This window comes from Uranotaenia lowii, chromosome 1 (genome assembly GCF_029784155.1).
Source record: "Uranotaenia lowii strain MFRU-FL chromosome 1, ASM2978415v1, whole genome shotgun sequence".
NCBI lineage: Eukaryota > Metazoa > Arthropoda > Insecta > Diptera > Culicidae > Uranotaenia > Uranotaenia lowii.
The window spans coordinates 99,715,594-99,742,021 of NC_073691.1; the positions used below are offsets into that span (position 1 = coordinate 99,715,594).

The 26,428-nt window shown below is 40.9% G+C and overlaps 1 protein-coding gene and 1 long non-coding RNA gene across 6 annotated transcripts in view; one reads left to right on the forward strand and one right to left on the reverse strand.

The window, feature by feature from the left end:
- The window catches only part of LOC129747123 (calpain-D), a 450,101-nt gene that overhangs the window by 98,140 nt on the left and 325,533 nt on the right, over window positions 1–26,428 (forward strand). The gene's annotated exons all lie outside the window — the stretch shown is intronic.
- Window positions 20,521–22,508, reverse strand: LOC129747216 (uncharacterized). The gene is made up of 3 exons (XR_008737467.1): window positions 20,959–22,508; window positions 20,686–20,738; window positions 20,521–20,629 (listed from the first exon to the last, which is right to left on the reverse strand). It is a non-coding gene; the product is annotated as an uncharacterized LOC129747216 (long non-coding RNA).

Below are 26,428 nucleotides of genomic sequence, written 5' to 3' on the forward strand. Positions count from 1 at the left end.
AGAGGAGGTCAGCAGTATCGTCGACAACGATGTGACGATTAAGAGGCATCAACAGAAGCAGTTGTCACCGGAACAATCAGTCGTGCTAGAAGCAACAGTAGTGAACTTCCCAACAGCAACAGACGGTCGTCTGGGTCGTACACATCTATACACCCATCGCATTGAAATCGGGGATACTCAGCCGAAGAAGCAGCGTTACTATGTCATGTCAAAATACGTTTTGGACGAGGTAAACAAGGAAGTGAACCGAATGATAAAGCTAGACGTCATTGAAGAAGCTCGCTTTTCGCCGTGGAACAACCCGCTGGTAGCCGTGAAGAAGAAGACGGGCCAATATAGAGTGTGTCTGGATGCTCGCCACCTAAACTCCATCATGATCAATGAAGGTTATCCCATCCCACAGATTGCAGCAATTATGAACAACCTCAGCGGCTGCAAGTTCATTTCATCGATAGACTTGAATTACGCATTCTGGCAAATACCTCTTGAAACAGCTTCAAGGCAACTTACGGCATTTACGGTACCTCAGCGAGGCCACTTTCAATTTAAGGTGGTTCCTTTCGGATTGTGCACCGCTAGCCAAGGACTGGAGAGAGTAATGGTAACCATCTTCGCGGATATGGAACCAAAGGTCTTCCACTACCTTGACGACATTATTGTGTGTTCGGAGACCTTTGAAGAGCATATAAAGTTACTTGAAGAAGTGGCCAAGAGACTTCGTGCTGCGAATCTTACAATTTCTGCTGAAAAATCCTGTTTCTGTAGGAAGGAAATAAAATACCTGGGATATGTGTTAAACCAAGAAGGCTGGATGGTGGATCCGGAGAAAACAAGCTGTGTAGTCAATTTTCCGATTCCAACAACCAGGAAAGAGGTGCAGCGCTTTATCGGCATGTGTAACTGGTATCGTCGGTTTGTAGCAGACTTCTCGGAGATAGCAGCGCCTCTCACGGAGCTTACCAAAGTAAAGCACAAGTTTCGTTGGACGGTTGAAGCGGAAGAAGCATTTCTACGACTCAAATCAGCATTAGTATCGACGCCTATTCTCGCGCCACCGGATTACACGAAGCAGTTTGCGATCGCTTGCGATGCGAGTGATGTGGCGATTGGAGCAGTGCTCACACAGGAAACTGACGGTCAAGAACATCCGATTTGTTACTTCTCGCAAAAATTGTCGACGGCGGAACGGAAATACTCGGTGACGCAGCGGGAATGCCTGGCAGTTATCAGAGCTATCGAGAAATTCCGAGGATACGTAGAAGGCGTTCATTTCATCGTATACTGTGACCATTCTGCTCTTAGCTACCTCAAGACGATGAAGAATCCAACAGCGCTGATGTGCAGATGGCTGATCCGGTTAAACGCTTTTGACTTCGAGATTCGCTACAGGAAGGGCTCGGTGAACGTAGTTCCTGATGCGCTTTCAAGAATTGTTAACACGGTGACTCTGTCGGGGACAGACACAGATGAGTGGTATGAGGCGGTGATAAAAGGTGTCAAAGGCAATCCAAACCGTTTCGCGGACTACCAGATCATCCAAGGAGAACTGTACAAGAATTGCTCCTACAAAGATGAATCGGGATTAACCTCACATCGGTGGAAAAAAGCTGTACCTAAGGCAAGTCGCGAAGAAATAATGCAGAAAAATCATGACGCTCCTTCAGCCACTCATCTGGGGTTCCAAAAGACGTTCCAAAGGGTCCAAGCGCACTTTTACTGGCCTAAGATGCGCGAAGACATAGCGCAATACGTCAGAAGATGCAGTACCTGTAAAGCCAGCAAAGCACCGAACTCAAAAATGATGCCGAAAATGGGAAAACTGAAACCAGCGCGTATTCCTTGGGAACTCATATCGGTAGACTTCGTCGGTCCTTTAACGCGATCGCGCTCCGGCAATACAGTAATGTTGGTTGTAGTAGATTGGATCACAAAATACATCGTCGTTCACCCCATGAAATCGGCAGACTCTACGAAAATGGTGGAATTCCTGGAGAATCACGTATTCCTGAAATTTTCCCGGCCCAGAATAATACTCTCGGATAATGGCAAGCAGTTTACTTCGTCGGTGTTCAAAACTCTGCTGAACAAGTACCGGATAGAGCACATGCTGACGGCTTTTTACTGTCCGATGGTCAACAACGCTGAACGAGTGAATCGGGTACTCATCACATGCATAAGGGCATTGATTGACGAAGATCATAGAAGCTGGGATGAGCATCTACCATCAATCTGTGCCGCAATAAACAGTGCTCAGCATGAGGTAACCGGAGTCAGCCCTCACGTTGCGAACTTCGGGAAAGAGTTGATCTTGCACACCGATCTCTACGTCCAAGAAGATTTGAACACAAACGAAGATCCGAAAGTCGCCTTAGACCTCCGTCTATCATCAATGAAGCGTATCCAAGAATTTGTTGTAAAGCGCATCCGTAGCAACCATGCTAAATCAAAAATCCGGTACGACTTACGCAAGAGAGCAGTAGAGTTCAAGGTAGGAGACTTGGTATGGCGCAGATCGTTTACACTATCATCGAAGGTAGACCACATCACACGCAAACTGGATCCAAAATTCGTGCCAGCAGTGGTTAAAGAAGTCCTTGGGACCAATCTCTACACACTAGAAGACGTCGCAAGCGGAAAACGAGGTCGATACCACACGAAAGACATCAAGGCGGACTAGTCGAAGTTTTTATAGCTATGTAAGCATTAACGCTGACCACGAGCTCACTTGGAGCAGAAAACACGAAGTGGAGAAGGCTGAAGGACCAACATCATCTTTGAAACCTCGCCCCCAACAATTCGGAGCAAATTATGCATAATTCTACCATTTGAACAGAACACAGCTGATGCCATTTCGTCGCTAATGCACCGACGAACACGAATAAGTAGGCGTTCATGAAGGAGACAACGGCCTTGCGTGGGACCAGCGTCAGCTGTACGGACTCTGAGAACTCGGCCATGCAGTTCGTAAGAATTTGGGGAGGGCCGGCAACCTTGCGTGGGATTGCCGCCGCTCAGTGTCCTGAAAGCAATCCTGTCATTCACAGCAGCGTTATCGCGCTGGGGATAGTAGCACTGGTGAGTCACCGTAGCTAGGCGCTACATACCACGTCGCTGCAATTGAAACGATTGTCAGGACACCAAAAACCACAAAACGACCAGCAGTAATACATTCAAGCTATGTAAGCAGACTTCATGTTGCAGACCACAAGCTTTAGACGCCACCTAAATACGAAATGATGATGGCTGACGGAACAACATCTACTCTGGAAACCTCGCCGCTCATACTTTCGGAGAAACAGTCATTGTGTAAATTCCAGGCAGCATCATGAAGAGCCTCCGAAGTCATCGAACAACCGAAGAGAAACCACGGAGGAAACTCGTCATCGAGCAACAAGTGCAGCCAGCATACGCACTCAACAAACCCTCGAATATGACGCAACACCGAATGTAACGACACACTGAATTCAACAACACCCGAATACGTCAAGTCAGGAACCCGTCACTTCGCTCTCCCAAAAAGGAACCGGCGAAACAAAGTCACCACCATAAAAGCGAAGCGACGCAGGCACATCCCGAAAACGACATTCCATCGAATACAGCACTGCACTGCAAGTTGTGAGGGGTAGACATCATGACGGCCGCTACCACCATATCGACTTCAGTGTAGGCTGTGAAACTTCCAAGGCACTCATCTATTCGTGTATCCAGCTATGTACGCAGCACCATCACTGACGACAACGAGCAACATGCCGCTAAAACAAGCTCTAACCAAGATTGGAGGCAACGAACTACTAAACAAACCCCATCTATGGTACAGCTGTTCAATTTGGATACAAAACCCACTTGCTAAGAATTTATGATGAAGAATTTAAGCCTTAACAACGCAATTTAATCCAACTCAGTCTTAAACATTATCCATTGGGTCAAGTCTCATACTAAGTACGGTTTGGGGGTCGTCAGGACAAAGCATCAAAAGCAACGCGATCTAGGGGCGCGGTTTATAACCTCTATTCTGGACTCCTGGCGATTTGGGAACTAAATACTCCCTTTCCTATGACCTTGCTTAAGTCATTTTGTGAATTAGTTTAATTGCCAAACACCTTAGTCGTTAATTGTTAAATCGTCTAGTTTCTGATAAGTAAACTATAACGATTTTAATCAAATGTTTCATGGGATCGATCAGAGATGCAACTTCAAGAGACGTTTGGCCACCATGAGATGGCGTTGAGATCATCGTCTAGGCACACATAGTTGCCGCATTCTGCAGTTCAGCTGCCACTTAGTATTGTTGCATATAAGTCATCGTTGCGGTTCAGCCGCCTATCGTAGTCAAGCTACGCGTGGGGTCTACCCACATTCTCTGATCTTTAAAAAAATAGTCTCTGCACTTCGAAGGATTGAGCATGAGCAGAGAGTTTTTTGTGAGGTTCTTCTAAGCCTCACAAAAAACTCTGGTCCCATGATAGGATTGTGTAACCATTATTTATTATGATGCATGTATTTAAGTATGAATTTCGATCAGCAAAAGCACCTACCACACTTTTAGCCTCAGTGTGGGTGGGTTTTCAATAAGTTCGCGAAACCCCTCGTTCGACATACATGTCAAAAGGAAAATATAAGAAAACGAAAATGAAATTTCGCTCAGTGGAGGAAAAAACGGAAAAAGAGTGGCGTGACTCGCGCTTTTTCGGTCGCGGATTAAGTTCGTGGTGCGATACACAGCACAAATTGGACCAGAACCGGAACTCGAACGGATCGGCGTGGTCAACCAGTCTGCCGGAAACAGCAAACATTGCTGAAGCGGTAACATCTACTCAACAACCGTACCACAGTGGCTGCTGGTGAGTGACAAAATACCTCTTTTGCAACAACGCGTTAATATGCTCCCGTACCTTGCCAGGTTGTCCCGCCGTGTTCTAACGGAAGCTCGACAAAATCGAAGCAAGAGCCCATCGCGTCGAAATCCAACCAGCGAGAAAAGGGCAACAAGCGAGTGTCGCATACGGGGCGCAAGCAACAGAAATATAAGCGGTGAGTTAACCTCAAAAGCAATGAGATTATGCACATCAAGTACATGTTGCGCTCTTATAATTTAGGCTCCCAATATCGCCAGTGTCACGCCTTGGAAAAGGCAGGATTCGGTGTGCACAACAGCCCCTGCAACGGGTAAGCCAAAAGCGTACAGCAAGCAAATCAAGAACTCGGAACTAAAGAGGTTATGTCCTCAGGGCTTTTTTGCTTCTCTATTTTTTCTCAGCTTCCACTGGTGGTATCGGCGAAAGGCTTTCGTTGTTAGACCTATTAGACCGGTTCAAAGCGAAATTCTTCAGACTAGGAAAACCGTTCGGGGATCCAGGATTCCAGGAGTCAGCTCGCAGGCGAAGTCTCTCAACAGCAGAAGGGAAGTGGGCTTCCCGGATAAGGGGCGCCTCTGCGTCTTCATTGATCACCCACACGGTCTCCAGTACTGTGCATTCAGCATCCTGCGCAACCTCCGGTGTATCGAGAACACGGGCTCACTTCAACTACATCATTTGTTGTCGGCCAGACAATATCGCAGCAAAAGGGTGCACGGAGAAAAGCCGTTGGATTGCCTGTTGGTCCCGGAAGTCCGGTGTTCGGACACTTGCGTGGTGTGCTTCGAATCGACGACCTACCACCGACGATTTGCCAGTCATGATGCCGAATTCATGCAGGCAGCGCAGCGTCAGGCGGCGCTAATCATCCTGCACCAGTCATCGCAACACCAGTAGGTTTTGGATGTTCGGTGCCCGAGCCTGCTGGTAACTATCAACATACTATCACAACCAACAACCCGACGGTGGAAGGATAATGGCGTGGAAGAAGTGATGCCGTCAAGAAGAAGCAGAACATCTGGTGCGGCGTGCGTCAAATGATGACCGAACACGTGAGTTTTTCTCGGCTATGATCCACTAAATACATGCGAAATGAAAATCCTAAATCATACAATTGTGGCTAGCCTTTTTAATTTTGCAGAGTTGACTTTAAAGCCCTTTCACTCTAGCCAAATGTAGCCATATATGTAGAAAATCTCCAACACTGTTATCAATCAGCAAAATCTGCAACAAAGGGTTGCAGGTGGTATTCCAAGGCGGTCGATGCGAGGTCCTGAATGAAGACGGTTACGTGATTGCTTCTGGATCCGAGACGGATGGGTTGTACAGGCTCAATCGAGGAAAGAATGAAAGTTCATTCGTGACGATGGAAATTTGGCACAAGCGGCGTGAATCTGAACCCACGAGAGAAGCTCGAAGATTGCGTTGCATGCATTCAGGGTAAGCATGCAAAAGATCCGTTTCATTCCAGCACATCCAGAGCAGAAGGTCCCCTTGATTTGGTGCACGCTGATGTTTGTGGTCCGATCGAAGTTCGCTCGATTGGAGGCAATCGATTTTTCGTGATTTTTGTTGATGATGCGACGAAAATGGTGTTCCTGTACTGCCTAAAAACAAAATCTGAGGTCCCTGAGGTTTACCAAAGGTTCAAGTCCATGGCAGAACAGCAGACAGCAGGTCGAAGGCTGAAGGTGTTCCGTAGTGACAACGGAACGGAGTTCGTCAATGCCAAGATGAAAGCAAGCATGGAGAAAGACGGAGTCGTACATCAAACATCCTGTCCTTACACCCCCGAGCAGAATGGTACGGCCGAGAGGATGATTCGAACGGTGGTGGAAAAGGCGCGGTCCATGATGAGCGATGCTGGTTTACCAAAAGCGTTTTGGGCGGAGGCCGTGTCGACGGCCGCTTATATCGTCAATCGCAGTCCAACCAGGTCGTTGCAATTCCTGACGCCGGAAGAAGCGTGGTCCAAGAAGAAGCCGGTCCTGACGAACTTGAGAGTTTTCGGATGCAAGGCGATGTATCAAACTCCCAAGCAGTTGCGAAAGAAGTTTGATCCGAAATCGGAAGAAGGCATTTTCGTTGGCTATCCGATGAATTCTAAAGGATATCGGATCTACAACCCAATTACCAAGCAGATCGTCATCAGCAGACAAGTAATTTTCGTCAACGAAGGGAAACCGGCTAAATCGATTCCAGAGGAACCATCGGTAGAACTAACGGAATTGTTCTACAATATGACTCCAAGGCAGCCGAAAGAGGTCAATCCAGGAGCAGATAGTCGAAACGTTGTTCTACAGAGCGAACAACATGTTGAAGTCCGACCGGAAGCTGAATCGATTGTGGTGGAGCCCGATGTGGTGGAGTCTGACGTGGTGGAGCCTGACGAGGCGCTCCCACCGCAACTAAAAACAAGACCAGCTGATAAGCAGCAAGGGTCGAGGCACAGCGGTAGGGAGCGCGTTTTTCCAGGCAAGTATAATGACTTCATCTGTTTTAGTCCTGTTACTGGTCCTGGTTCCTTACAGTTTGGCGACGAGGCCGATCCAACAAGCTACACTGACGCTATGGGGAGCTCGAATCACGATTGCTGGAAGATGGCCATGCAGGAAGAGATGAACGCGCTTGCCGAAAACGAAACCTGGGAGCTCACGGATCTTCCACCCGGTAGGACGGCGATCCGAAATAAGTGGGTTTTCAAGATCAAGCGAGAATCCGATGGTCGACCGGGGCGATTCAAAGCGAGGCTGGTGGTAAAAGGTTGCTCCCAGCGTCCCGGGATTGACTACAGCGAGGTATACGCGCCGGTGGTCCGGTATTGCACAATCCGTTACTTGATGGCCCTTGCAGCACAACACGATTTGGAAATCGAGCAGATGGACGCAGTAACAGCTTTCTTACAAGGAAAGCTTTCGGAGGAAATCTACATAGAACAACCGGAAGGGTTCAACGATGGTTCTTCGAAGGTGTGCCGACTGAAGCGTGCGTTATATGGCCTGAAACAATCCAGCAGGGTGTGGAACAGCCAGCTGGACGAAGCGTTGCGGAGCTTTGGACTTATCCGTTCGAAGCTGGATCCTTGTATGTACTACATTATCCGTGAGGCGAAGATGACGTATATGACAATTTACGTCGACGACTTCTTGATATTTAGCAACGATCAAGAATTGAAGAAGAGGCTGAAGTCATTTTTGAACAACCGGTTCAAAATGAAGGACCTAGGAGTTGCGCAATTTTGCTTGGGACTGCGTATCACACGGGATCGTCAGGGTGGCAAGCTGTACCTCGATCAGCAGCAGTACATCGAAGGCGTACTGAAACGGTTCGACATGCACGAGTCCAAAGCAGTGTCCACTCCATACGATGGAAGCATGAAGCTCGACAAGTCTATGTGTCCAAGCAGCAACGAAGAAAAGGAGACGATAAGAACCATTCCTTATCAAGAAGCGGTTGGTTCTCTTCTCTACGCAGCTCAAGCGACGAGACCGGATATTGCGTTTGCGGTCAATTTTGTTAGTCAGTTCAGCAAAAATCCCGGGAAACAGCACTGGACAGCAGTCAAGCGCATAATGAGGTATCTCCGCGGGACCAAAGAAGCTCGACTGGTTTACTCACAAAACGCAGATCCACAACTCTCGGGATATGCGGATGCCGATTGGGGAGGAGATCCAGATACTCGGAAATCCACTAACGGGTACATCTTCAAGAAAATGGGAGTAGCGATATCCTGGAAGGTCACGCGTCAACCGAGCGTGGCATTGTCATCCTGCGAAGCTGAATTTATGGCCCTTTCCCAAGCGACCCAGGAGGGAATCTGGTGGCAGCAGCTTTTGGAGGAAACCGAAGGGAAGAAGGTGGTTACATTGTGGTGTGACAATCAATCTGCAATCTGCACCGCAAAGAACGAAGGCTTCAACCCACGGTCCAAACACATTTCCATCCGTTATCATTTCGTTAAGGACGTCGTTGAAAAAGGAGACATCAAGATCAACTACATCCCCACGAGCCAGCAACCAGCAGATGCATTAACAAAACCCTTGGCTCGGATAAAGCATCAAGATTTCAAAAAGTTAATTGGAATCATAGGTTAAGGAGGAGTGTTGAGTTTAAGACAAATCATAGTAACCTATGAATCCGTTGTCAAGATAAACAAACCCGTATCCATGTAGTATGTTTTTCTGTCGGGTATAAAAACGTGCTCGGCAGCTAATAAATTTCACTCTAAGTTTTTACTTCAACCAAACTACACGAGTTTTATTCCACGCCACTTTACAAGTTTTCTTTAGCATAAATTGAGAGCTTATGCTAACAAAATTGTATTGGGCTCACCTCCCTCCTCCTATATACCTACTCACTGAAAGGAGGATGATGTGTCAGATAATCATAGAATCATACAAAAGTGATTTTCCATGTTATATTTTGTCCATTTTTTGGAGTTTTGTAAAAAAAAAGTAAATTAAAGCTTTCCTCTTCCCTTCTTATATTCCCAATTTATAATCGAAACATTTCTCGTTTCCAAATGCCCTCACATGCCAAATATGGTTCAATTTGCTCGATCAACTCTCCAGTTATACTGAAAATTGTAAGGGAGACCTCGCCTCCCCCTTTTCATCCACCTCTTCGAAAGAGTGAGGGATACCAAATATTCATAGAAGCATTTCTCGTACCCAAATATCGTTCCATGCCAAATTTGGTTCCATTTGCTGTTGTAGTTCTTGAGTTATGCAGTAAAAATTGTATGAAACTCCCCTCCTCCTTTCCTTTCTCCCCGCTCAATCTCAAATCTCTCCCCGTCTCAAACAAACATTAGAACATGTCACGTTCCCAAATATCCGTCCATGCCCAATTTGATTCCATTTGCTTGATTAGTATTTGAGTTATTTAAAAATTAAAAAGAGGGCCCCTCCCCCCTTTATATCTCCCCACTGAAAAGAGGGAGGGGTTTCAAATAATCTTAGAAATATTTTTCGTATCCAAATACCTTCCCATGACAAATTTGGTTCCATTTGCTTTATAAGTTTTTGAGTTATGTAAAAAATATTAAAGAGGCCCCTCCCTCTTTCAACTGCAAAAAGGGAGGGGTCTCAAATAATCATTGAAATATTTTTCGTATCTAAATACCTTCCCATGCCCAATTTGGATCCAATATCTTGAATAGTTTTCGAGATACATGAAAAATTGTAAGGTAGCCCCCTCCCTCCTTTCTATCAACCTACTGAGAGGAGGGAGGGGTACCTTATATTCATTGAAATATTCTCCATTCCCAAATACCACCCCATGCCAAATTTGATACTATTTGCTTGATTGGTTCTCGAGTTATGCAAAAAATTGTCTTTTGTTTGGGAGGCCCCTCCCCCCCTTCATGTTAGGGGGAGGGGTCCCAAACTATAATAGGAACCTTCCCCGGCCTCCAATACCCCCACCTGCCAAGTTTCACGTAAATCGGTTCAGTAGTTTCTGAGTCTATAGGGCACAGACAGAAAGACAGAGAGACAGACAGACAGACAGACAGACAGACAGACAGACAGACAGACAGACAGAAATTCATTTTTGTATATATAGATAGATAGATAATCAATAAATGAAATAGTTATACAACAGAATAACCTCACCTTCATACCCAACTTACCTCAAGAAACACTAAGCTTACCTTTAGCTGTAACCGACCTTAATCAATATCATAGCCATATTTATTTCCATCTGATCTAAAATGAACAAATTTTGAAGTATTAAAAAATTGCGAAGCAAAATATTTGAAACAAAACATCGAAAATAATAGATTCATTTTAAGTACAAAAAACTAAGAACAGTAAACATGACCACGAGATGTTTTAAATTATTTCAAATTAATATCATAAAGCTAGAGCAACAATCCAAACACTGAATTTTTGGTATTTGTATTCATAGTACCCTGAATAATTTAATTATTGATAAAAAAATAACGGCTGCCTTAATGCCAATATTCTAGAATGATGTTATTTAGTTCCTCCTGATTGCTTAGTTTTATAACATAGATTGTTTTTAATGCTCGTGTGAAGATGAATGATTGAATGTCTCTGATGTGATTATATTCTTATCCTGACTATTTTGAATTCTGGGATATAAATATTTACTTCAATTAAAACTAGTTTCTAGAGATGATCAAAAAAATTTTGATAATGATGATAACACATGCAATACAACAATTATACCACGATGATAACTTTTCTGAAATAATAATAATAAAAAGTAATAATAATTTATTTAATTGGCTATGCATAAGAATCCTTTAACGCCAATATCAGCTTTTCTTTAAGTCCTGCAATAAAATGATTTGGTAAATTGCCGCTAGAATTGATATAAGTTCCTGAAAGTAATCAAACCATTTAATAAATCCGTTGTCACAACATTATTCAGAGTTTACATTTTAGTTTATTGATAATATTATGGCACGAGTTGAACAAAAATGAAAGAAATAAGTTGTTCAAATTTTATCATCAATTTTAATAACTTTTCAAGGAGGTGACTTCTAGAATTTGTTTGAAAAAAAAAAACAAAAAAGTAAATAATTATAATACCATAAGAATGAAAATTCACTTTCAAAAATGCTTTTAAATCTTCACAAAATTTCGTATTATTTATATTTTCCTGTAAAGGTTTGAAAAAAAAAGTCGACTCCGTAGGATAATAAGAGCCAATTAAAAAGCTGAAAAATGAAATAATTAAAAGATTTTGTTCTGGGGTTTTTCAATTTGATACAATAGGTCCTGTACTCAAAATTTTAATTAAGGTTCGGTTTTCCAATTTTTTTTATCAGAAATAGTTTTGAATTGACCGCTGAATTTTGTTTAATTGACTCGATTCTCTCTGCGTTGTTGCCGAATTCACTGTGAGAAGTTTTTTAAAAAGAATTATTGATTTTTTTAAACATCAAACATTCATAACAGTGGCTATGCATAAAAGGAATATTTCATTACATACCAAAATAGCTCAAAGGACATTTTATATCATTTAGTTAAAAAAATAAATAGATTGAATTCTTAAACTTCTCCCAAAATATCACTATCTTTATCATCTGAAGTATCCTTCTCGAGATATGTTTTAAAATATATAGTTTCAAACATTTTTAATATTTAATTTTTTATCAATTACAAATATGATGATTATCAATTTAAAAAAAATATTCAAGAATGTGTGTTTAGATATTGTTATAGTTTGTAAATGCGCTTCAACTGTAACTCGCAAGTACTACCTGAAAATTTCAGAATTTTTTACATCACATTAATTGCAGCAAAACTATATAAAATACCATCATTATGTGTCCCGGGTTGTATCAAAGAATTAGATTGACACAGCTTATCATTAGACAATATCAATATGCACATGTTTTAACTGAGTGGTTTTTTGAAATATTAATTAAACACTAAGTTAAAAGAACCTAAGAAATGGCTAAGAATTTTCTGCAATTAATCTTATGCCATATTCGTTTTCATCTGGTGGAAAGATGGTTGTGCACCAACTGCTGTCATTTTCATATAAAAAAAACGCTTTGACAGCACTTGGTGCACTACCGGTGCACCACCAGGATGAAAACGAATATGACATTACTAAACAAGGGTAAATTTCTACTACTTTTAGAACTTTTATGAAATTGAAGTTTAATCATGAATATACAACGCGATTAAATCTACAAGTTAATAATAGAAAGGAGAATTTCAACATCGGATTCAATCTCAGAAAATCATATTAAAACTATTCTGGCGAGACTTGGATAACATCTATTTATCAGTGTGAATTCAAAATCAGAGAACCGAATCGAGAATCGGCCTAGAACTGTTTCTGGTTTCTTGTAAAAAAAACTGATACAAGCACTCCGGAAACGCCTGAATGACAGCCATTATTGCACTTACCGATTAGGATATTCTTATTGGAAAATGTACATACGGAACCAATTTGTACATTTCTCTCCAATTGCCTTCACTAACTGTTCGAAAATTTGTACACATCTAAAACGCCTAAATGGCTGCAAAACTATCATAGGGGCCTATTACATAAAACGAGTCGAGCAACTCGACTCGACCCCAGTCACTAACGAGTCGAGCAAAATGTCGTATTATGGTAGTCAAGTGAAACTGCTCGAATGGCGACTGTCATGTTGACATTTTTCAAACCGCTTGAAATATTTCCTCATGTTAAATATCAGCAGGGGTGTCAGGTGTCCTGATCTTTCAGGATTTGTCCTGATTTTCGAGAGGCCTGATATTGTGATATCAAAGTCATTTTTTTTTGTAATTCGTTTATTTGAAACGGCTCATACCTTGAGGCTTTAAGGAGCCAAACTCGTTTTGTTTTTTTTTTTTTACAATTGTTTGCTTAGGTCTAGATCACTTTTTTAACACTTTTTGAAGAGAATAGGAAATAGATAGGGAAATATGAAAATAAAAAGAATTATAGACGGAGATCAATAGCTTTTAGGAAAAGGTATATTTCGAACATGTAGTCCAAGTCCATCACAGCTAACACATCCCTCACTGGAACGTCGGGTGGTTTTCCTCGGGCCCGAAGGGAATCTATGAAGTTCGTTCTAGCGACAAGGTGGTCCTCACACGACCAAACAATATGTTCGATGTCATGGTAACCTAGGCCGCAACCGCATAAATTGCTGCCAGCAATATTTATACGATAGAGTACCGCATTCAAGGAATAATGATTGGACATGAGAGGGAAAATAAACGAATAAACGAATTTAAAAAAAATATTCAAGAATGTGTGTTTAGATATTGTTATAGTTTGTAAATGCGCTTCAACTGTAACTCGCAAGTACTACCTGAAAATTTCAGAATTTTTTACATCACATTAATTGCAGCAAAACTATATAAAATACCATCATTATGTGTCCCGGGTTGTATCAAAGAATTAGATTGACACAGCTTATCATTAGACAATATCAATATGCACATGTTTTAACTGAGTGGTTTTTCTGAAATATTAATTAAACACTAAGTTAAAAGAACCTAAGAAATGGCTAAGAATTTTCTGCAATTAATCTTACTAAACAAGGGTAAATTTCTACTACTTTTAGAACTTTTATGAAATTGAAGTTTCATCATGAATATACAACGCGATTAAATCTACAAGTTAATAATAGAAAGGAGAATTTCAACATCGGATTCAATCTCAGAAAATCATATTAAAACTATTCTGGCGAGACTTGGATAACATCTATTTATCAGTGTGAATTCAAAATCAGAGAACCGAATCGAGAATCGGCCTAGAACTGTTTCTGGTTTCTTGTAAAAAAAACTGATACAAGCACTCCGGAAACGCCTGAATGACAGCCATTATTGCACTTACCGATTAGGATATTCTTATTGGAAAATGTACATACGGAACCAATTTGTACATTTCTCTCCAATTGCCTTCACTAACTGTTCGAAAATTTGTACACATCTAAAACGCCTAAATGGCTGCAAAACTATCATAGGGGCCTATTACATAAAACGAGTCGAGCAACTCGACTCGACCCCAGTCACTAACGAGTCGAGCAAAATGTCGTATTATGGTAGTCAAGTGAAACTGCTCGAATGGCGACTGTCATGTTGACATTTTTCAAACCGCTTGAAATATTTCCTCATGTTAAATATCAGCAGGGGTGTCAGGTGTCCTGATCTTTCAGGATTTGTCCTGATTTTCGAGAGGCCTGATATTGTGATATCAAAGTCATTTTTTTTTGTAATTCGTTTATTTGAAACGGCTCATACCTTGAGGCTTTAAGGAGCCAAACTCGTTTTGTTTTTTTTTTTACAATTGTTTGCTTAGGTCTAGATCACTTTTTTAACACTTTTTGAAGAGAATAGGAAATAGATAGGGAAATATGAAAATAAAAAGAATTATAGACGGGGATCAATAGCTTTTAGGAAAAGGTATATTTCGAACATGTAGTCCAAGTCCATCACAGCTAACACATCCCTCACTGGAACGTCGGGTGGTTTTCCTCGGGCCCGAAGGGAATCTATGAAGTTCGTTCTAGCGACAAGGTGGTCCTCACACGACCAAACAATATGTTCGATGTCATGGTAACCTAGGCCGCAACCGCATAAATTGCTGCCAGCAATATTTATACGATAGAGTACCGCATTCAAGGAATAATGATTGGACATGAGAGGGAAAATAAACGAATAAAATCCCGATTCAAGTCCAATCTATTAAACCAGGGTTTAAGGCTTACCTTTGGGATAATCGAGTGGAGCCACCGACCCTTCTCATCCTCGTCCCATTTGCGCTGCCAGTTGACAATAGAGTTTCTCCGAGCCAAGAAGTAGAATTCGTTGAAAACGATTTCACGCTGATAAGTGTTGCCTTCCATCGCACCCACCTTTGCAAGGGAATCTGCCCTCTCATTGCCTACTATTGAGCAATGTGAGGGGACCCAGACAAAGGCGATGGTAAAGCAACGTCTTGATAAAGTAGTCAACATATCGCGTATCTTCTCGAGGAAGTACGGCGTGTATTTTCCTGGTCTTATTGAACGGATTGCTTCAACGGAGCTGAGACTGTCAGTTATAATATAAAAGTGTTCAACTGATCGTGTGGCGATACTATCCAGAGCGCAATGAATAGCAGCTAACTCTGCGATGTACACAGAACATGGTGACTGAAGACTGTAAGAGGCGCTGAAGATTTCGTTGAACACTCCAAATCCAGTTGATTCTTCGATGAGAGACCCGTCGGTAAAGTACATTTTGTCAGCATCGACGTGTCTATATTTAGCTTCAAAAATTCTTGGAATCAGAAGTGGACGATGCGAGTCTGGGATTCCACGAATTTCCTGCTGCATAGACAAATCAAACTGGACAGAAGAATGATCGTAGTATGGGCTACAAACACGAGTTGGAGAATACAAAGAAGGGTTTACCTGCATTGACATGAGGACATGGTAATCTAGTTTGAAGATTTTGCTCAAGTAACCTTTCGAAATTCACAATCACCAATGGGTTCATGACCTCACACCTGATGAGGAGTGATAATAAATTGAATCGATCTTTAAGTGGGAGTATGCCTGCCAAAACTTCGAGACTCATATTATGCGTTGAGGGCATACAGCCTAAAGCGATGCGGAGACAACGATATTGGATACGCTTGAGTTTGATGAGGTGAGTTTTAGCAGCTGACTGGAAACAGAAGCTACCGTATTCCATCACAGAGAGAATGGTTGTTCGATACAATTTTAAAAGATCTTCTGATCTGATTCTTTGTTGGCATTTTCCTTTCAGATACTCAATGTGGGCTCTCCAGGTACACTTGGAATCAAACCAAACCCCAAGATACTTAAAACACCTCGATTGAGTGATCGTTCTGCCTAGGAGTTGAAGCTTAGGTTGAGCAGGTCTATGTTTCTTAGAGAAAACAACCATCTCCGTTTTCTGAGAGGAAAACTCAATCCCAAGCCCCAACGCCCAGGATGACAATCTGTCTAAAGTATCTTGTAAAGGTCTGTGCAGATGAGACTCAGTAGATCCTGTGACAGACACCACGCCGTCATCTGCAAGTTGTCTTAGAGTGCAGCCTTCAGAGAGACAGCTGTCGATGTCACTAACGTAAAAGTTGTACAAAAGTGGACTCAAACATGAACCCTGCGGGAGGCCCATGTAAGAGGTTCTTCTAATTGCAATATCTCCGTGAGCAAAGTTCAGATGTTTCTCACATAGCAAGCTGTATAAGATGTTATTCAAAAGAGGGGGCAGACCCCGGGAGTGCAACTTATCTGACAACACCTCTATTGAGACTGCATCAAAAGCTCCTTTTATGTCCAGAAACACTGAAGCCATTTGCTCACGTTTTGCGTACGCCATTTGTATCTCTGAAGACAGCAAAGCAAGACAATCGTTTGTCCCTTTGCCCCTTCGAAACCCAAATTGAGTATCTGAAAGGAGACCATTTGTTTCCACCCATTTGTCCAAGCGAAACAAGATCATTTTCTCCATCAACTTGCGTATACAAGACAACATCGCTATTGGACGGTACGAATTCGGATCAGACGCTGGTTTTCCGGGCTTTTGAATAGCAATAACTCTCACTTGTCTCCACTCTTGGGGAACAATGTTATGCTCCAAAAATTGATTAAATAAATTTAACAAGCGGAATTTGGCGGCATCCGGAAGGTTTTTCAACAAGTTAAATTTGATTTTATCAATTCCCGGAGCTGAATTGTTGCAAGAGAGGAGGGCAAGTGAGAATTTGACCATGGAAAAGCTGGAATCCAGACCACACCTATCTGGAGGTACATTCCGGATTATTTTTTGCACTGGTGTAGAATCTGGACAGACTTTCCGTGCGAAGTTGAATATCCATCTATGTGAATATTCCTCACTTTCATTCGTAGATGATCGATTACGCATGCTTCGTGCCACTCTCCACAAGGTACTCAAGGATGTTTCCCGTGATAAACCACCCACAAAATTCCTCCAATACGCCTTTTTCTTCCCCTTGATCAAGTTTTTGAACTGATTTTCAAGGGAAACATATTCTTCAAAAAGGACGAGGGTTCCATGTTTTCTAAAATCTTTGAATGCTTTCGATTTGTCCTTAAAAAGCTTAGAACACTGCTGATCCCACCATGGATTAGGGGGCCTTCTAGGAACAGATGAATCTGGGATGGGTTTTGTTTGCACTTTCATATATCAAACGAGAAATAGTTCGGTTCAATATAAAATTTACTTAAATCAAGGAAAAAGGATTTTGTTTCAATGTACGCAAGGTTTTTGAATTAAAGATGTATTTTTTTTATATCTTTGGTACTACTTTTCGCTGCGTGTATTTATTGTGTTTGAAGAGCTGACCCCATTGGTAATAGTAATTTCGATAGGCAAGTGATCACTACCATTAGGATCATGGACCACCTTCCACTGGCAATCAAATGATAGTGAATTTGAGCAGAGCGATAGGTCAATTGCACTTTGCCTTGCAGGTGGTTTAGGTACCCGTGTTTTTTCACCCGTGTTCAAAACCGTTAAATTAAAACTGTCGCAAATGTCATAGATAAGAGTAGAACGACTATCGTCAATTTGTTCTCCCCAAACAGTTCCATGTGAATTGAAATCACCCAGGATCAACCTTGGCTGCACTGGGGAGCACTGAGCACAGGTCCTCTAGGTGACTTCGATCCACTGCAACTCTCTGAGGCCAGTACAAACTGACAACACATATGTCCTTACCTCTTATAGTTGTATGACAAGCAACAGCTTCAATTCCGCCTGATGAAGGAAGGTGAATTCTGTAAAAGGAGTGGCGCTTATTGATCCCTAAAAGCACCCCTCCATAAGAATCGTCACGATCCAGACGGATGATATTAAAATCGTGGAAAGAGATGTTAGATTGAGAAGAAAGCCAAGTTTCAGACAAAGCAAAAATATCGCATTTAGTTTTATGAAGTAAATAATTCAGTGAATCCACTTTTGGAATAAGACTACGACAATTCCACTGTAGAACAGTGATGTCTCCGACCTCTCGGCTTAAATTAGCCATCGAGAGAGACAAACACTGAAAGGAAGGGCCAAGTTTGCATCAACTGCATTAAAAATGTCTTTACTACAGGAAGCATTGCATAAACAATGCCTTTGATGGTTTCCGATATGTTAAAACACGAGAAAATTCCGTTCAAAATGTCAGAAAGCTTAAAAAGCCCAGATGTAGTTGGTTCTGACAAACTCGCGTTATGGGTTTGGTTTTGCGAAGTTTCCGCAGTTGGTTTATTCTGTATTGGTACATTTCCGCGAAAGCCTGGAGGAACTTGTTTTTCTTTTTCTGCATCGGAAGATTTTTTTTCAACCCTGATTGGAGAGGAAACCGCAGGAATTTTGGTTGGTATTCTAGGGGAAGGCGCCTTTGTTCGCTTCCGAGAGGCTCCTGCAGAGAAAACTGGTTGGATTTCATCTACTGTGTCTGTGTCCTCATCAACTGACAGCACAGAGAAGATGTTACAAGATTGGGTCGGCGGAGAGGCGCTCTTCAATATGGCGGCATAAGAACGTTTGGAACGTTCTTTTAAAGAGCGCCTCTGTTTATCCCAGGAGCCTTTAAATGCCTCGCAAGAGGAGATATCATGGGGTGAGCCCCCGCAATAGACACATTTCTGTTCTATTGCTGAGCACGCTCCTTCCCCATGATTCTCCCCACAACGTGGGCATCGCTGCTTATTGCAGCAATGTGAAGCAGTGTGCCCCAACTTGATGCAGTTCTTGCACTGCATGGGACGAGGCACATAAAGGCGTACTGGAAGCCTTAAAATTCCGTCAATCAAGACGTAGTTAGGGAGGGCAGTTCCCGCGAAGGTCACACGAATCGAGTCTGAAGGAGTATACTTTTTAACTCCATCAACGTCGGTGGCAGTTCTGAGTTGGCGACAATCCAAGATATCGACCGAAGTCGAATCAAGGCTCTTGAACTTGCCAACGCCGTGAGACTTAACGTATTCAGCCTCCAGACTCGATTCGGTGATCACGCCCTCGATTTCCACGTCTCGAGACGGAATATAGAGCTGATACTCTAAGTTGAAAAAATTGCTCGCAAGAATCCCGTTTGCAACAACGCGCAATTTGTTCGGTCTTACCTTGCTAACGCTGGTAACGGAGGGCCACCTAGCCAGATCTTAAATGATCTGTACTAAATTAAGTTTTTTTCCGTTAGTTTTGGGCCGGATAAAAACCACCCAAGGCCCAGAGAAGGTTGAGCTTTCTGGATAAACTCGGAGTCGGGTTGTTTTTTCCGCAGCTGCAGATGGAGGAGCAATATCAACTGCCGAAGAAGGATGAGCATTCGAAGGACCAGCTACAGCTGAATCCTTAAGATGCTCCTCATCTTCGTTGATGATTTTCCTACCATCTACATCTGGCGGGTCCGACCCCCCGCCTTCGCTCATATTTCATGAAAATAAAAGCGAAGCTCAATTTCATCGAAATATATATAATAGAGAAAAAAAATAGAATAAGAAAAAGGGAAAAGTAAGAAAAAGTATAACAAACTTTATTTTTGTTTTGATTGGCTCCTTCAGTGGTGATCCCAACCACGTGGTCCTTCCTCGTAGATGGCTGCCACGTCAAGTCTCGGCTCGAGCGAGAACGACCGGATTGATGATGATGAGTCAAACAATGGCGGCGGCCCTCGTGGTGAACAGTTGAGGGCAGTCAGCTAGCCAGAAAAACTTTTTTTGTTCACCAGCACGATAATAGCACCCCTTTGTTGAGCTGGGGCCTGCCTTTTACAGAAAAACGAAAAGCGCGGCACAAAACACCGTATTAACCGTCCGAACGGAACGAAACACCCGGATATATTGGACGAAATCTCGAAACGCGACTGTTCACTACAAGCGATACGAGACGAATGTATCAAAGTCATGACCTACACACAAAACTTTCGAGGCCGGAAATTAGCAAAATTTTGCTCAAATTTGACCAGCTAAAAAGTTAGCAATGAAATTAGCAATTTTTTTTTATTAAAATTTTAGCAAAACAGTCGAAAAGTGTCTGGACTAAATTTTTACTAATTTTTTAGTAAATGGAATAATTTTGCTGGAATATTAGTAATTTTTTTTTCTTCATAATTGCTAGAATTCGAGTAAAATTTAAGATTTCATTATATTAAATTTATGGGTTTTCTTTTTTCAAATAATAAGATTTTGAGAATGGGCTCCTATTTTTTGTTTTATTTTAATCACGGAGGATTTTTTTCACTTCAGAAGCTTCTTTGCCGTCAATGATTTCGAGATGTCGAGATGATCGTTTGTAAACAAATTTCTGAAAAAAAAAGTTTATCAGTTTATGAAATAAAAATGTGTTGAAAAAGCCATTACCATAAAGTCCAACTTTGAAAGTTACAACTTCTTTCTCATCGCTTTACCGAAATCTGAAGAAAAAAAACATAAATGATCAAGTTTCTTTCAAATCCTTTTATTTTATGTTATGGTGGAAATTGTAATGGGCAGTCTAATTCAGTTCAAACTTAACAACGATTGTTTAATTACCTACTTAATAATTACTATTTTTCATCTATAAAATTAAGCACTGCTTTAAAAATTTGGAATAATAATGATGGAAATTTGTTGATTATAAAATTACCTACTTACCTTTCGAAGTCACGAAATTCGGTCGTAAAAGGCATTTTCAATTTCTCGTTTCCACTTTAAAATTAAGAAGTCAAACCTCAAAGAACACACCAGTCTTTGTTCCCAAGGTGGGATAATGTTTGTTTGCCAAGTCACAAAGCTCATCAGCGCGCAATTTAAAAAAAATCTTCGGTCTATGAATTTCATTCGGCAAGGTGGCTAAATTGCCAAGAGGCTAAAATGTTTCTTCCGGATCCCTTCTCTCGATCTTCGATTAAGTTACAGAGAAGTATGAAATTGAGCCAACTAACAAAGGTAGCAGCATTCCAGCCTGGAAATTAAAAAAAAAATAGTTTTTTCTTATTCAATAGGTGTTTTTTTGTTTAGGCAAATAAGAATTCATGTATATTTTTCACTACCGTCTTCGGAAGTTTTGTTTGTAGTATTTTGACATTTTTTTAAACTGACTCACTGACACATTTGGTTAAGCACACAATATTAAACTTTAATTCCGAAATTTAGGCAACAGCAATCAATTAAAGAGATGTAAACAAACGTTTAAGTAGATTCTTTCAAATTCAATCTAACTACTATCCCCACTATTTAATTGTTCGAAAATATTAGATGTGGCTGCCAAACAGCTGCAGAAAATTTCAATTGCCAGAAGGTATCTGATCTGGTTTCCGATTTTGAATCAAGGGAAACTATTTTAGAATAAAATACACTTACCGAGAAAAATGCTTATGAAAACACACAATTTTTTAACTTTTCCACTCCGTTTTGATACGCGTTTAAAAACATGCTCAAAATAACTGGTAGTTTTCAGTATTTTTACGCCTGAATGAGGTTCGATGCCAACCCTTGGGCAGCAGGAATAATGAGACGTCTTCCATTTGATGCCATTTTTTTGCTAATAATTTCTAAAAAACAGTTGATGGAAAAATTATCATCAATAACAACGCATTCAAAACTTACATGCAAACTCGTTCTTTTCTCATTTTTTTTCCCATTTTGCGGTGTTCCGTTCTCCCAAGCGGCATGATATTCAATAGACGCCTTCGTAAATCAGCTCGTTTAAACCGGGGATGTGGAAAATGCCGTGCCGAGTCCTGCTAGGGCATTGAACTTCCAAATCTGGCGGAACAGTACATCTGGCACTGCTGGTTGACCAGGAAGTGGAACCACTTGCGGTTGTTGATGGCTACATCCATCGATTTTTTCCGGTCCCTTTCCTCAACCGTTGAGAATTACAAATCATCAAACCGGACACAATTTGAACTGTAACCGTAATACCACGAATTTCGTTCCGGAATCACAAAACCAAACTACTTTTCAGCTCCGAAATCCCGACCGAAAAAATAAACTGGAGGGCCTGAAACGAAAACAAAACAAAAAAACGACCGCGGTTCGAGCTCTGACTAAATGTACCTAAAAGTTTGAGTCCATGCTACTGCAAATAACTAAAAGTAGTAGCAATTGGGTTCTTTTTACTCATATTGAGCAAATCACACAATCCGATGAGAAAGTGCTAAGTCTACAGTAAAAAAAAAAATTGCTAACGGAAAGTAATCTCGCTAAATTTGAAATACTCAGAGCCCGGCTCAATTTTACTCAGAGATCGCCTTTGATATGAAGCAGCCGTCACTTGATCTAAAACGACTCAGTTTTTCCGAGTAACGGCTACTCAGACGACACGCAAGTTGGCACTCAGCGAATTCGAGTGCTTGAAGGCGACAACTGAGTAAATGTTGATCATTTAGTTCGAGGCCTTCCATCACTTTTTACGAAGTTGTTGATTTTTTATTCGGAATACCAATTTCTAATGGTAAATATTAACTATAATTAACATTTTCTGGATAATCTGACGTTTTTTATTTAATTACAGGGTGCGAGAATGGAATATGCGAAGAAGGAACACTACTTTCGGAGGTGCACTAGCAGCAGCAATTTAAGCTAAGCCACCTTCCGGTTTCGTGGTCCCCAATTTAGTGTTCCGGCGGATACCACTTTATCATCCAGATGAGAAGGCCACTATTTCGGTGTAAAAAAGTGAAGAGGTACAAGTGTAATTTTGAAAAAAAAATGTAAATTTGGTGAAAATAAAAAAAAATTAATTAAGGAAATATAACCAATAAGCAAAATATATTCACTTTTTATTATTATGATACACCAATCTAACAATATTCTTATTGATTTAACTGGGTTTTACTATTCCTACGTGGAAAAAGCGGCCGAAATCCGTTCCGAAATCATTCGCGCATTCTGAGTAACCCCGACTCAGTTGTCGCGAAAAGGGCTGTTAGTCAGATCTGAGTAAAGGCCGTTTAGTCAGAACTGAGTAGGTGCGGTTTTGACGACAACTGAGTAGCCGTCACTCTGAACTGAGTAGCTGAAAGTTAGCGAGATGACCAATTTTTGCTAAGTTGAGGCTCAGAAATTTTGTGTGTAGAAAAATTCCATAAACGATGGAGATTGTTTTACTTATTTTATTAATTGTATCAAATAATTTATTTTTACTTATGATACAATAAATAGTAATATTCTTATACACAAACTTTTCATTAATTTTTTGAACAGAAATTGTTTTTATGGCTGTACAAAGCAAAAATTAATCCTTTTGAAACAAAGACAACTTCCTATGCTTTCGAATTAGAAAGATGGAAGTATTCCTCAATAAAACTTAAACATGCAGCAATGCTATAGATTGGGAAATGAAAATAAGTGTTTTTATTTAAAATTTAACAAGATTGTGTGCGTGTGTGTGTGTGCATGCGTGCGTGTGTTTTACTGCTTTTTACAGGTTGTAGTAATAAAGTTAAGTTGTTCGGGAGACTATCAACTAATTACAGGCCAAACTCTGCTAGTACTCTTCCGGAAGGATTCAGTTGTTAGTTCCTTTCGAACCACACATTATTGGGAATATTATTTGGCTGCTGCTAGCACTCTCCCGGAAAGGTCCTGCTGTTGCGTGCTGCGCGCCCCACATTCGGAGTGCTGCTGCCAGTATTCTCCGATATATTGTCGCTGAATCCCCAAATCGGAATTATCGTCAATGAGCGCTGGCGACATTTACTGGCGACACTCACTGGCGACAAGTTATTATCAGGACGTGTACAACTTCGGGTGTGTTCTTATACCAAAGATTTTTTATTTCAAAGGAAAGTGCCGCAAAAACAAAGGATTTTTTCCTTTGGTTTTGGTATAAATAAAAAATCCTTTGGTTCAAATGCATTTTCCTCTGTTTCAAAGATTTTTTCTTATGAAAAATCTTAGATTCAAAATATTAATGCTTTGATACAAAAACCAGTTTCATTTGATTTAAAGTTATTATCTTTGCTCAAAGGTAATTTAGATATAGATTTAAAAGCATTTATTCATTGAACCATTTTCCATTTATTGCAATTGGAAGATTTTTACCCTGTTGTTTCGAAGTTCCTATTAGGAGTTTGAATAATAAAAAGACACAATTTTAGTTCTTAAATTCTTTTTTATTCACAAACACATAAAACACTGGTTCACTATAACCGAGTAGGGCCCTTGATATCGTTGACAAAGTTTCGCATTCTCCGTGGGCCGGTCAATAAACTTCCGAAAGCCACTCCAGCTGCTGGCTGGTCCGACTGGTGATTGCCGTTGAAGATTGGGCCGAAAAAATACGACCGCGGGATTTGGGAAGGTGTTACTTTGCGCAGCTTTCTCCATGTTCGAGAGACTTGGAAATCTATCCGTCGGCCGTGGTCCTGTAACTATACAAGCGTTTTAGAAAATCTTGAATTCACTTAAATATTCAGTATTTATTAACTTACACTTACCATTATGCATCCTGAATCCTCCTTATTTATAGCTTACTCCGATTCACTGGTTTGATTTTTAAAACGAGCGGCCGAACTTCATTCGATTTTTCGGTTTTTTGTTCTTCTTGCAAGTCAATGCAAAATATCTTCTAAGTTTGAAGTTTTTGTTTCAAAAAATTATTCTTTTCAGTTTAAAACATTTTTCTTCGGTTGAAAGAAAATTTACTTTGTTTCTAAAGAAATATGCAATTGAACAAATTTCTTTTGAATTAAAGAATTTGTTTGAAATCAAAGTCCAAAGTTATACAATTCAAAAAAATTATTCTTTCTTTCAAAAGTTATTCTTTTCAATCAAAACTATAATTCATTGATTCAAAGAAAACAGGAGCTGGATTCAAAAAAATGAATGTTTTGAATCAAAGTCAGATTTAATTCGTCCCAAAATTCAAGTTTACTCTGCGTGAATACACGGAATCGTCCATCTTGTGACAGGCAATCGTAATCATAGGCATGGTAGGCTAACAATTCGCTGTCAAAAAGCGCTCCGTCTCCACCCCCCACCAATGAGAAACTTTTGGTACTCCTTGCCTACTGTTGCTCAATATGCAACCACCCGTAGCTGTATAGGCACGCTGGTTATTACTTTACAAAAGCGTTGCCAGTAATGATATTTCACAACGTCGCTAGTTGGCAAGGTTGCCGATCACCAGCGCGAAAACTTCGGATTTCAACTTCAATGACAATAGGTTCTTGCCGAGGATCAGCTCTCGATTTCGATTATTTTAACCCCATCTGCCCACTGCCCAGGGGTCTACAATAAAAGAAATGTGAAAATCGAACGAAAATCAAATCAAAAGACAAAAAATATTTACCATTAGCTAATCAAAGCATTTTGGCTAATTCGATGCAGCTCTCAGGAAACGGTACCGTGAAATCCACGAGGCATGCAATTTTCTCAGTCAGTTCAATTTTTTTCATGCATTGGGAGACGACGTTCATTTTGCACATTTCATTTATTACGGATTTTTGCGAACGATTTCACCGAATAACTGAAAGTTTTAGAATTTGCGGTCTCTCGAAAATCAGGACAAATCCCGATAAATCAGGACACCTGGCACCTCTGCTGCAGGACCAGATCAAAACAAACTTGGCTCGCTTAATCGTGACAGCTGAGTCACGAACTTTCAAGCAGTCGACTCAGTCGAGCTACTCGATTGAAGTTTGACTCGATTCGACCTGGGGGAGGAAGACTGAAATTTGCTGTATCGTTTTTTTTACTGTTCGGCAAAAAGCCAGCAATTGTTGAAAAGATTTGTAATCGTTCAAATTTAAACTTTAGATGATCAGTTTCATGTAGCGAGTCATGGAATTCAGTTCGTTAGGTGCTTAATTTAGATTTAGCTATATTTTTAGAACAACCATTAATCAAACAATTTTCATTTATCAGCTTCAAAACTTTGACGAAATTTGAGCGACTCAATACGCCTGATCATGCAAGAATTTGCCAGAGCAAAACAAAACCTAATTAAATCATTGTTTCATGCAAAACAAGTGCTTTTCAGCATCAAACAAGTTTTATTAAAAATCACTAAATAAGAAAGTAAAATTTTGAACCTTCGCACTGGTCGGTAGATTGATGAGAGAAATTTGACGTTTGGAGGATTTTTTTCTTTTTTTATTCAGTCTTCCTCCCCCAG